We start from the raw sequence: 11,937 nt of genomic DNA, 5'->3' as shown, positions 1-11,937 counted from the left end.
GGGACAGTTGTCCTGCAGCGAGGCAGGGACTTCTAGCATCGTACATAAGTATGATGCTAGGAGCCCGGCTCCCTGCAATGTGTTCGGTCCGGGACTTGCGGCCGAAATACGTCCGTCAAATACGGACGTAATTAGTGTGTGTGCACATACCCTAATGGTTATTTACCTGTAGTCGGCACTCAGTTATAGTCTTTCCCACATAAATCAACTTACATGGGCATTGAAGCACATACATTACATAATCGCTCTTACAAGTAAAAAAAGAGTCGAGAGACTACCCATGGTTTTCTACATTTAGTGGCTGTAGTCCTGATCTAGCAGCAATAGTCAGGAAACATTGGAGGATTTTGGGTAATTATTATAAGGGGACTATTGAATTTCAGAATCCACCACTATTCTCTTACAGGAGATCACGTTATTTGAAGGACATGCTAATTAAAACTGATGTTAGCAAAAACAGAACTCTTTTGACAGGTACATACCTCCACTCTACTTGTAAGGGCTGTTTTCCCTGTTTGTCGTGCGAGAATTGCCCCCTAATGTTAAAGGGTGAAAGTTTCATCCACCCTATTACAGGGAGACGGTTTAAAATCAACTCTTTTTTTTTACTTGTAAGAGCGATTATGTAATCTATGTGCACCCCTGCTGCCTGGAAGCATGTACATAGCGCTGGTTCAATAGACAGGTTAGTTACGGGGGCAGTTTGGTGTGTATAACGCCGAGTTTCTTACAATATGGAGTTATATGTTTGTTTACATTCTCCAAACACACAAACACGTGGGTTTTGATTGACTGGTGAGTGCCAGCTATTCATGTTTATTGGATTACCACCTATTATCACTAATATAATATATATATTGGATTTAAGTGTCATAAACATTTAATTATTAGTTTTTCAATTAAACTCATGGATGATATTGTGTCTTAGGGCTCTTTGGATCATTGTAATCAATCTCAGACACCTGTGATAATTAGTTTTCCTGGTGTGCCCAATCAAAGGAAAACTACTTAAGAAGGACGTTCCACATTATTAAGCAGGCCACAGGTTTCAAGCAATATGGGAAAGAAAAAGGATCTCTCTGCTGCCGAAAAGCGTGAAATAGTGCAATACCTTGGACAAGGTATGAAAACATTGGATATTTCAAGAAAACGTAAGTGTGATCATCGTACTGTGAAAAGATTTGTGGCTGATTCAGAGCACAGACGGGTTAGTTCAGATAAAGGCATAATGAGGAAGGTTTCTGCCAGACAAATTAATAGGATTAGGAGAGAAGCTGCTAAAATGCTCTTGCAAAGCAGCAAACAGGTATTTGAAGCCGCTGGTGCCTCTGGAGTCCCGCGAACCTCAAGGTGTAGGATCCTACAGAGGTTTGCAAATGTGCATAAAGCTATTATTCGGCCACCCCTAAACAATGCTCACAAGCAGAAACGGTTGCAGTGGGCTCAGAAATACATGAAGACTAATTTTTAAACCGTGTTTACTGATGAGTGCCATGCAACCCTCGATGGTCCAGATGGATGGAGTAGTGGATGGTTGGTGAATGGCCACCATGTCCCAACAAGGCTGCAACGTCAGCAAGGAGGTGGCGGAGTCATATTTTGGGCTGGAATCATGGGGAGAGAGCTGCTAGGCCCCTTTAGGGTCCCTGACGGTGTTAAAATGACCTCTGCAAAGTACGTAGGGTTTATGACTGACCACTTTCTTCCGTGGTACAAAATGAAGAACCGTGCCTTCCGTAGCAAAATTATCTTCATGCATGACAATGCACCATCTGATGCTGCAAAGAATACCTCTGTGTCATTGACTGCTATGGGCATAAAAGGATAGAAACTCATGGTGTGGCCCCCATGTTCCTCTGACCTCAACCCTATTGTGAACCTTTGGAGCATCCTCAAGCAAAATATCTATGAGGGTGGGAGGCAGTTCACATCAAAAGAGAAGCTCTGGGGGGGGCTATTCTGACATCCTGCAAAGATATTCAAGCAGAAACTGTCCAAATACTCACAAATTCAATGGATGCAAGAATTGTGAAGGTGATATCAAAGAAGGGGTCCTATGTTAACATGTAACTTGGCCTGCTAAGTTTTTTTTTCATTGAAAGAGCTTTTGATTTCTGTAAATATGACCTCCTGATGCTGCAAATTCAACAAATTACCATTTTAGTTCTCTTTATAACCTTTAAAATGTTTTGATCTCTGTTGTGCATAATAAATTGAAACTGTGCATTTTGAGTTTTTTACTTCTAAAAAAAAATCTGTTATCATTAGGAGATTTGTTCAATAAAATTCGCATTGTACTCCAATGGTTGATGGCTTGAAGATTATACTGACTGTCATTTGCATCGACTATTTAGGAAAATCAGCGAAAAATAACATTTGCATAATAATTTGGAATGCGGTGTATATGTACTGATCTTGGTTCTGGCACCGTATCTGTTCATTAGCCGGGAGATTTGTCACGACTTTTTGCGCACGCCGCACTGTCCTCCAGCCTTCTCACAGTGCACAGTGTAACTAAATGGGCTTAAGATATTGAATGTGCACATATAGTTCTATTAATAATGGGTGAGTTTTACATAATGAGTGTGGGTACGTATGTATGCTTATGTATTTATACACATAGTTTGGCAATCCAGTTAAACATTCTGGACAGGGAGTCTCTTTATTTAGAGTCCGCTCTAATATAGGGTGTATTTGAAATATTGTAATTGTTTTATTTGATTATTCGAAAAAAATGTAATGGCGCGATACACCGTGACCAGGCGCATATGTCTTTATCGGCAAAACAGAGAACCTGTTGTTAAAATTTGAATCCCACCCCTGGACAACCCTAATTATTAAGTTCAGGTGTTTCAGCCACACCTATTGCTAACATGTACATAAAATCAAGCACTTAGCCATGCAATCTCCATAGACAAACATTGCTAGTAGTATGGGTTGTACTGAAGAGTTGAGTGACTTCAAACAAGGCACCTCTATAGGATTCCACAAGTAACTTTGTGAAATTTCTGATCGGCTAGATCTGCCCCAGAGAACTGTTAGAGTAAGTTCACACATAGTGTGACAGTGGCATCAGGGGCTACTCCTGGAGCGCAATCCCCTGCGAGAGCGTTGCCGACGCTCTGGCCAGGAATTCCGCTCTGAGAGGGAACCCCTGACATCACTGTCCAAATATGGACAATGATGTCAGTGCCTCCTCCTGGAGCGGAATCCCCAGCCACAGCGTGGCCGATGCTCTGGCTGGGGATACCACTCCTAGAGGGAGCCCCAGTGGCGCTATCTACAGGGGGTAGCACCTTCTACTGGGGGGGGGTGCTATTTGCTATAGGGAACCCCTGACGTCACTGTCCATATATGGTGAGTTTGTTCATATTTTATTTATTTTTTCTACTACAATAAAAGTGGGAACATAGATTCCTTTTTAAAATACCAAACAGCGCTGGATCAATTTTCCTTTGTTTTTCCGTATCCAAAAGTCCTACCAAAAAAAACCTACAGCTCGTCCCACAAAAAAACAAGCCCTCCCATAGCTCTATAGATGGAAAAGCAAATAAGTTATGGCTCTCAGAATATGATTTTTTTCCCAACATTTTATTGTGTAAAAGTAGTAAAACCGATAAAAACTAAATGGATTTGGTAAAGCCATAATCGTACTGACCTGCAGAATAAAGTTAACATGTTATTTTAATAGAACGGTGAACGCTAAATTAAAAAAACTATGCAGGAATTTCTTTTTTTATCACTTTGCCTCCCAAAAATTGGAATAAAAACTGATCAAAAAGTCGCATGTACCTCAAAATGGTACCAATAAAAACAAAGCTCATCACGGAAAAAAGCAGCCCTCATACCACTACGTCTATGAAAAAATAAAATAGGTTTTGGCTCCCATAAGTCAGGAAATAAAAAATATGCAGATGTGCAGGCCCGAGGGGAACATTTCTTCTAGTTTAAGAGGCGATTATCAAGGCCCTAATATTAGGGAACCAGGTAGGCGAGGGTTCAAACATATCTGCTGGAAGCGAGGGTGCCCGTATTATACCAGGACAACACTTTCCCAGCAAAATTCCCCAAACCGCAAAGGTGCAGAGTGTGGACCAAAAGGGGACTAAGGACACCATTTATCAGTGCGAAACTGGCATGTGCATAATAAAAATTTGCTTCGAAGCATAGCAAACATCATTTTATTATTGTTTTGCCCCATTATTATACCACCTGATTATGCCCTGATGTACTCTGCACAGCTTACATGTACCCTCACATTATAAACTGAAATACCAGTAATACTCAAACAAATCTACTACCATGCAAAATCTGCGCTCCAAAAGCCAAATGGTGCTCCTTCCCTACTGAAGCCTACAGCGTGCCCAAACATCCGTTTACTTCCACATACAGTGGCGTAGCTATAGGGGTCGCAGCGGTCGCAATTGCGACCGGGCCCCGAAGCCTGGGGGGCCCACGGCCCCCCCCACCACATTTTCGTGAGGTTACTTATGTAAAAACGCTGCATAAGCAGCATTAAAGCTGGACAGATGCCGTTTTCTAAAGGACCTTTAATGACGTCATGCCCATGTGACCTGATTCGCCTTTGAGGAACAGAAGCCCCGCCCACCGATCAGGTCCTTCTACCAGAGTATAGGCAGAAGAGAAGGCACGTCCACCTCTCAGGTCCTGGTGAGCGCTTCTTTAACCCCCTCTCTCCCTGCATCCCTCATTGTCTCTTATTTACTTGTCTCTCCTGACCCCAACTCCTGTAGGGTTTGTTAAGTTTTTTAATTCACCATGCGTTTTGCTGTGATTTTAGTAATCGCGGCAAAAATGGCGCGGTTTTACGGCAATTTTCATAATCGCAGCAAAAATGGCGCGGTTTTGCCGCGATTATGAAACTTGCAGCAAACCACACCATTCATATCACAAATTCGAAGATTGCTTAAAAGTAGTACAAGATGCATAAAAACATTAGGCTTAGGGCTTATTCAGATGAACGGGATATACGTCCATGCAACGCACGTGATTTTCATGCGCGTCGCACGAACCTATATTAGTCTATGGGGCCGTGCAGACAGGTGCGTGATTTTTACGCAGCGTGAGTCCGCTGCGAAAAACTCACAACATGTCCGTTCTTTGTGCGTATTTCGCGCATCACGCACCCATTGAAGTCAATGGGTGCGTGAAAATCACGCGCACCACACGGAAGCACTTCCGTGGGACGCGCGTGATTCGCACAACAGCAGTGAAAAGTATGAATGAAAATAGAAAAGCACCACGTGCTTTTCTGTTTACAAACATCCAAACGGAGTGTCATAATGATGGCCACTGGCGTAGCTATAGGGGTCGCAGCGGTCGCAATCGACCGGGCCCCGAAGCCAGGGGGGCCCACAGCCCCCCGCACCACATAAATAAAAAGTTATTATAGTAACTCGGGCCGCGGGCCCCTGTTACTATAGTAACAGACTTTACTTACCTTCCTGGTTCCGGATCGCAGCGGAGGTCCTGACGTCAAGCGCTGTGCGCAGCGCATGACGTCACAACGCTATGCGCCGCGCACAACATCGAGAGGACAGAACTTCCGCCGCGGCTGAAGAGGAAGGTAAGATTAGTAGCCCTGACTGGTGGGGTCCGACTCCCGGGACCCGCCAATCAGCTGTTTTGAAGGGGCCGCAGCACTCGTACGAGAGCTGCTTCCCCTTCATTCCGGTCACACTGTGAATCGGTGTCGGCGATTCACAGTGTGAGCGAGTAGTGAAATGAAGGGGCCGCAGCTCTCGTACGAGTGCTGCGGCCCCTTCAAAACAGCTGATTGGCGGGGGCGGGTCCCGGGAGACGGACCCCGACACATCAGTCATTGATGGCCTATCCTGAGGATAGGCCATCAATGTTTAGGGACTGCACAACCCCTTTAAGAGTACGATGTAGCAGGCTTAGAGGGCCCATTAGAGAGGATCACAGATTGTGTGATACTGTCTGCTGGGCCCTGTATCTAAGCCAATCACATGGTAGGCTTAGATACATGGCCCATGTGTGATCCTGTCTGCTGGGCCCTGTATATAAGCCAATCACATGGTAGGTTTAGATACATGGCCCATGTGTGATCCTGTCTGCTGGGCCCTGTATATAAGCCAATCACATGGTAGGCTTAGATACATGGCCCATGTTTGATCCTGTCTGATGGGCCCTGTATTTAAGCCTACCACACTGTAGGTTTAGATACAGGGCCCCAGCACACAGTAATCTTATACTGTATAAGATTACTGTCTGCTGGACACTGTATCTAAGCCTACCTTGTGGTAGGCTTAGATACAGGGTCCCACAGACAGTATCACACATGGGCCCTGTATCTAAGCCTAACACGTGTTACTAATCGTTTTTTTTTTGTGTGTTTTCTTACAGGTTCGGTCATTGGACTACGTCGGATTCCAGGACTACTTCGATGACGGCTTTTTTTTATTATCAATAAAATGGTTAATGAGGGTTGTGTGGGTTTTTTTTGTTTCAATAAAATATTTTTTCTATGTCTTTGTGTTTTTTTTTTAAACTATATTACTACCGCCTTAGTAATGGCTGCCGGCTAATTGACAGCATCCTTTGCTAAGGCGGGGCTTAGTGTTAGCCGGTGTAGAGGCTAACACTAACCCCCATTATTACCCCGGTATCCACCGCCACCAGGGGTGCTGGGAAGAGCCGGGTACCATCCAGTACTTGACCATCTGTAGTGATGGTCGGCCACTGGGGTGGCCGCAGGCTGGTATTATCAGGAGGGGAAAGGCCAAAAACAGTAGCCCTTCCCACCCTGGTAATGCTAGGCTTCTGCTGCTTTATTGTATCTGGCTGGTTATAAAAAAATGGGGGGGACCCCATGTCATTTAAAAAAAATAAAATAAAAAATAATTGGAAAGAACGATGTCAGGCCCCCCCCCCAATTTTCATAACCAGCCAAATACAACGCAGCAGCAGCAGCAGCAGGCAGCATTACCAGGGTGGTAGGTGCCACTGGTTTTGGCCTTCCCCAGCCTAAGGCTGGGTTCACACGACCTATTTTCAGACGTAAACAAGGCGTATTATGCCTCGATTTACGCCTGAAAATACGGCTCCAATACGTCGGCAAACATCTGCCCATTCATTTGAATGGGTTTGCCGACGTACTGTGCCGACGACCTGTCATTTACGCGTCGTCGTTTGACAGCTGTCAAAAGACGACGCGTAAAATTACAGCCTCGTCAAAAGAAGTGCAGGACACTTCTTGGGACATTTTTGGAGCCGTTTTCTCATAGTCTCTATTGAAAACAGCTCCAAAAACGCAGCGAAAAACGTGAGTTGCTCAAAAAACGTCTGAAAATCAGGTGCTGTTTTCCCTTGAAAACAGCTCTGTATTTTCAGACGTTTTTGGCTCAGCGTGTGAACATACCCTAAGGGTATGTTCACACGGCCTATATACGGATGTAATTCGGGCGTTTTTGGCCCGAATTACGCCCGAAAATAGCGCCTCAATAGCGCTGACAACATCTGCCCATTGAAAGCAATGGGCAGACGTTTGTCTGTTCACACGAGGCGTATATTTACGCGCCGCTGTCAAATGACGGCGCGTAAATAGACGCCCGCGTCAAAGAAGTGACCTGTCACTTCTTTGGCCGTAATTGGAGCCGTTCTTCATTCACTCCAATGAATAGCAGCGCCAATTACGGCCGTAATTGACGCGGCGTTCAAGCGCCTGCACATGCCGGTACGGCTGAAATTACGGGGATGTTTTCAGGCTGAAACATCCCCGTAATTTCAGCCGTAACGGACGCCCTCGTGTGAACATACCCTAATACTACCAGCCTGCGGCCGCCCCGGTGCCTGCCTGGCACTACAGATGGTCGGGTACTGGCTCTTCCCAGTACCCCTGGTGGAGGTGGGTACCGGGGTAATAATGGGGGTTAGTGATAGCCTTTGCACCGGCTAACATTAAGCCCCGCCTTAGTAATGGAGGTTGTCAATCAGCCAGCGGCCATTACTAAGGCGGTGATAATAAAGTTTAAAAAGATACAAGCACATAGAAAAAATATTTTATTGAAATAAAAAAACAACCCTCATTAAGCATTTTATTGAGAATAAAAAACGCTGTCATTGAAGTCCTCGTATTTACGTCCTAGAAAAATAAAAGGATGTTAAAAAAAACCCGATGTCAACATAAAGTAGACATATGGTAAATGTTAACTAGTAACTATTTTTTGTTGTATTACTAGCTAAAATTTTCTCTAAATTTGTGTTTTTCACAAATAAGCACTGAATGTATCGACCAAAACGTACAATATGTCACGAGAAAACACTCTCAGAATTGCTAAGATAGGTAAAAGCATTTCAAAGTTATTATCACATAAAGTGACACGTTAGATTTTAAAAATGATGCTCTGTCAGCAATTTCAAAAGTGGCCAAAGCGTGAAGATGTTAAAGAAGCTTCCAGCTCTCCTAAAATATCTTTTGTAGTAAATACTTGTATAACTTATCCAATTACAATTCTGGAGCATTTTTTCTTTGAAACATATGAATGAATTGTCAACTCCGTTCTTTACTACACTAGATTTGGGGCAAAGAAAATGTTTGTTTATGCATCTTTTAGTGGGCAAAACTTAGTGACAACGGACGTGGCCGGTCAAGGTCCAACAAATTTACTATAATTTATGCTAGTAAATGGCATTAATTATAGCAGAAATCTGTGCCATCTTCTTAATACATTAGGTCATCAACCTTTATATTAAAACTTGAGTATGAAATGTCAGTCTTAATAAATCTGCGCATTCGAGCTGGGACCATCACTGATTTCCAGAAGAAAGGGTTTATGGCACTCTTTGGGTAAGCCCACAGCTGACTTTTTGCCCACGGATTTTGCCACCATTATAAATTATGCATGTGTTACATGCAGATTCAATGTATGCTTTGCAAAGGGTCAAAACCGCATAGAAAATTTGCGGAATTTCTGCAAAAAATTAGCATGCTGCGGATTTTCCATTCCGCAGCATACTCACCTTTCCTTGCAGATTTTTCCCACTCTGTGTGGATGGAGTTTTGAATTCGCCAACCAAGTGTATTGTGTTGTGAACTGCAGCAGATTGTCCTATAGAGCACAAGTACCTGTTTGGCACCACTCAGAGATGTGATCCTCTGACACGAGAACATATTGTACAGATTTTTAGCAGACCCAATTATATCACAGCATCAGAAAGGTTATCAGTGACGAATTTCATGGAACCAGAACTTCACTTTGCAATAATAAAATAATTTTTCATGTTGAAATTCATGGTCTGATTAAACAGCAACACAGGTATCTCTGAAAACCTCTTTGCCACGTTATCTCCTTCTGAATGTCGTGATGCATTGAGTTCTACTGTCTTCTCACACACTGCTATGTAGAGCATTGTATTGCATTGTTGTCATCAGGCTTTTAAAACTGTAAGGCCTTAGTCACATGACAGGGATAATCGGCCGGGTGACGGGCGCTTTTTTAACGGCCATCACAGGGCTGCATCAAAATCAATGCATCTCTTTGGGGCTATTCACACAAACTTTTTTTTTAACAGACCTCGTGAATGGCCCGGGAAAAAATAAAGCATGCCCTATTTTTGCCCGGTTTCCTGGATCCCTAAATACACTCAAGTCTATGAGTGATCTGTGACAACGGGTCCCGCACGGGTGCAAATCGGCTGAAAATCGGCCGTGAAAACTTCTGTTTTTTACGGCCAATTTGACACCCGGTTGTCTGCATAAAGCTCAGGCAGAGCTAAGTAATGACAATGTATTGAGAAAGAAAAAATAGGACCATATAGGACCTTGATCTTGACCTCGATCTTTAGAATGTTCTAGTGGGAAAAGGGTTAAGGAAACTGGATGACGATAGACTTATATGTTTGTGGCTTTTGAATAAATGGTTTCAATAAAAACAATAATAAATCAACGAGCACAAGATCTTGAATGTCCTGAGGATAGATGTGCTAAAATCAGCACCAGATATAATTGTATAATACGACCTTGTGATTTACTGGAGAGCATTAAAATGAGACTGCTGCTTCTAATAATATCTAATGATAGGAAAGCAAAAAAATACATCACTGTCTATATTGACAAATCATCCATCTTCTTCTACATTGATTGGAATTTTTTATGTTGTGATTCTAAATAAAATCCATCAAAATTAAATCTTTATACAAAAGTTTTTGAAAAGTGGAATACTTATATTGATGTGCTCATAACAGCATTCAACTTTACCATCAATTGTAGGTACCAAAGTAACCTTTACACTCCGCAGAGATTTCACTACACTGGACACTTTTAAAAATGTTTGTAGAAAATAATCTGCAGAATCATAAACGGTATATCTGACCTAGGTTCAGAGAGATGGTAATAATCTAAGCCAAGCAAAACTGGGGCCCAGGACATTCTGGTTATACTTCTGGAAGACCTCCTCTGTCCAACTGTCAAAAAATTAATTCGAGGGCTTCTAATGAGAGATCTGGATGAAGGGATTTGATCCTGTTTCTGTCACTATAAGTTACTGGTTTTCCACAGTCTCTGGATGTAAACAAGAATGTTCACATTCACTGACAGCAAGCAGAGAACTTGAAAATGGTGAGAAATTCAAATATGCATTATAAAAGATAGTTCCAGAACTGTTTATTATACAATAATGAAGCTTTATTTAAATAAGATTAGAAAACATCTTATTGTCATGGATAATCTCATTAAAAATAAATGCACCCAACACAAATATGCATTTTAAATATGATACATGTTCTCCTATTAAATTAAGACTATTATTAAGCAGAGAAGCAATATTGAGTGATTCAATCCTTTTTTATTATTATTATTATTATTATTATTATTATTATTATTATTATAATAAATACTACAATGAATTACAAAGTGGCTTAGGGGTCCAGTGAATGCTTTGACATTAATTGCTGCATCCAGTGCCCTCCAGAAGAATGTTTGGCTAAAACCGCATGGAAGAAAGTCTGCAGTCCCAGCAGGAACTGGCCGATCACCACTGAGCAATTACTATGCAGGAAGGTTTAGGAATAAATTCTTGTTTCATCAAGATAATGTAAGCTTTGTTCATCTCAGTAGAGTGATACAGTATGTGCAATATATTGATGATAATTAGATGATCTACTATATGACATTAATATAAAACATAAGATACTGGCCTTTCTTGGTCTATAAATACAATTCTATATATAGATACACAAATCAAATTGTAAAAATAAAGCAGGTGACACATAATTGTCAGGAAACATAGCTTAGAAGTCATACTTTTAAATTTGCAGGTGATCTTATTTGCCTTTGGCCCCCAAAATGATGTAAATCCTCAGAATAAAATACTTAAATGGACACTAACTTTGCAATCAACTTATGCTGATCTTCTAGTATACATGATATAGATCAACTTTGTAATTTACTTATTGTTAAAATTTTGTTTTATCCATGAAAATTATGTGTGAAGTTACTGCCACTAGGAGTCTCCCTTCCTGCAATCTGCTGTCCACCCCCTGTTGTCAAGCAAAGTCCATCCCTGGTTACAGGCTGCAGAAGGTGAGGGTGTGTCACTTCACTGCCTGCCCATGGAAGTCTATGGTGAGGGGAGGGGGAGCAGGCGGAGGGAGCAGAGAGAGTGAGAGAGAGTAAGTAAGTAAGTCAGCAATAGACATGCTGCATACAAGTATATGGAGAGGGGAGGAAGCAGAGGCTGAGTGAGAAATACAGAGACCTGTTGGTAAGATTTCTATGTCACTCCAGTGCTGAATTCTCAGCTACACCGCTCATTACTGCTGTATAATCTCCTATATACACCGCGTTCCAAATTATTATGCAAATGTTATTTTTCGCTGATTTTCCTTAAGGCTGGTTTCACACGACCTATATTCAGACGTAAACGAGGCATATTATGCCTCGTTTTACGTCTGAAA

Source organism: Rhinoderma darwinii, chromosome 1 (genome assembly GCF_050947455.1).
Source record: "Rhinoderma darwinii isolate aRhiDar2 chromosome 1, aRhiDar2.hap1, whole genome shotgun sequence".
In the NCBI taxonomy this organism is placed as follows: Eukaryota; Metazoa; Chordata; class Amphibia; order Anura; family Rhinodermatidae; genus Rhinoderma; species Rhinoderma darwinii.
Note: the sequence above shows the minus strand (reverse complement) of the source record.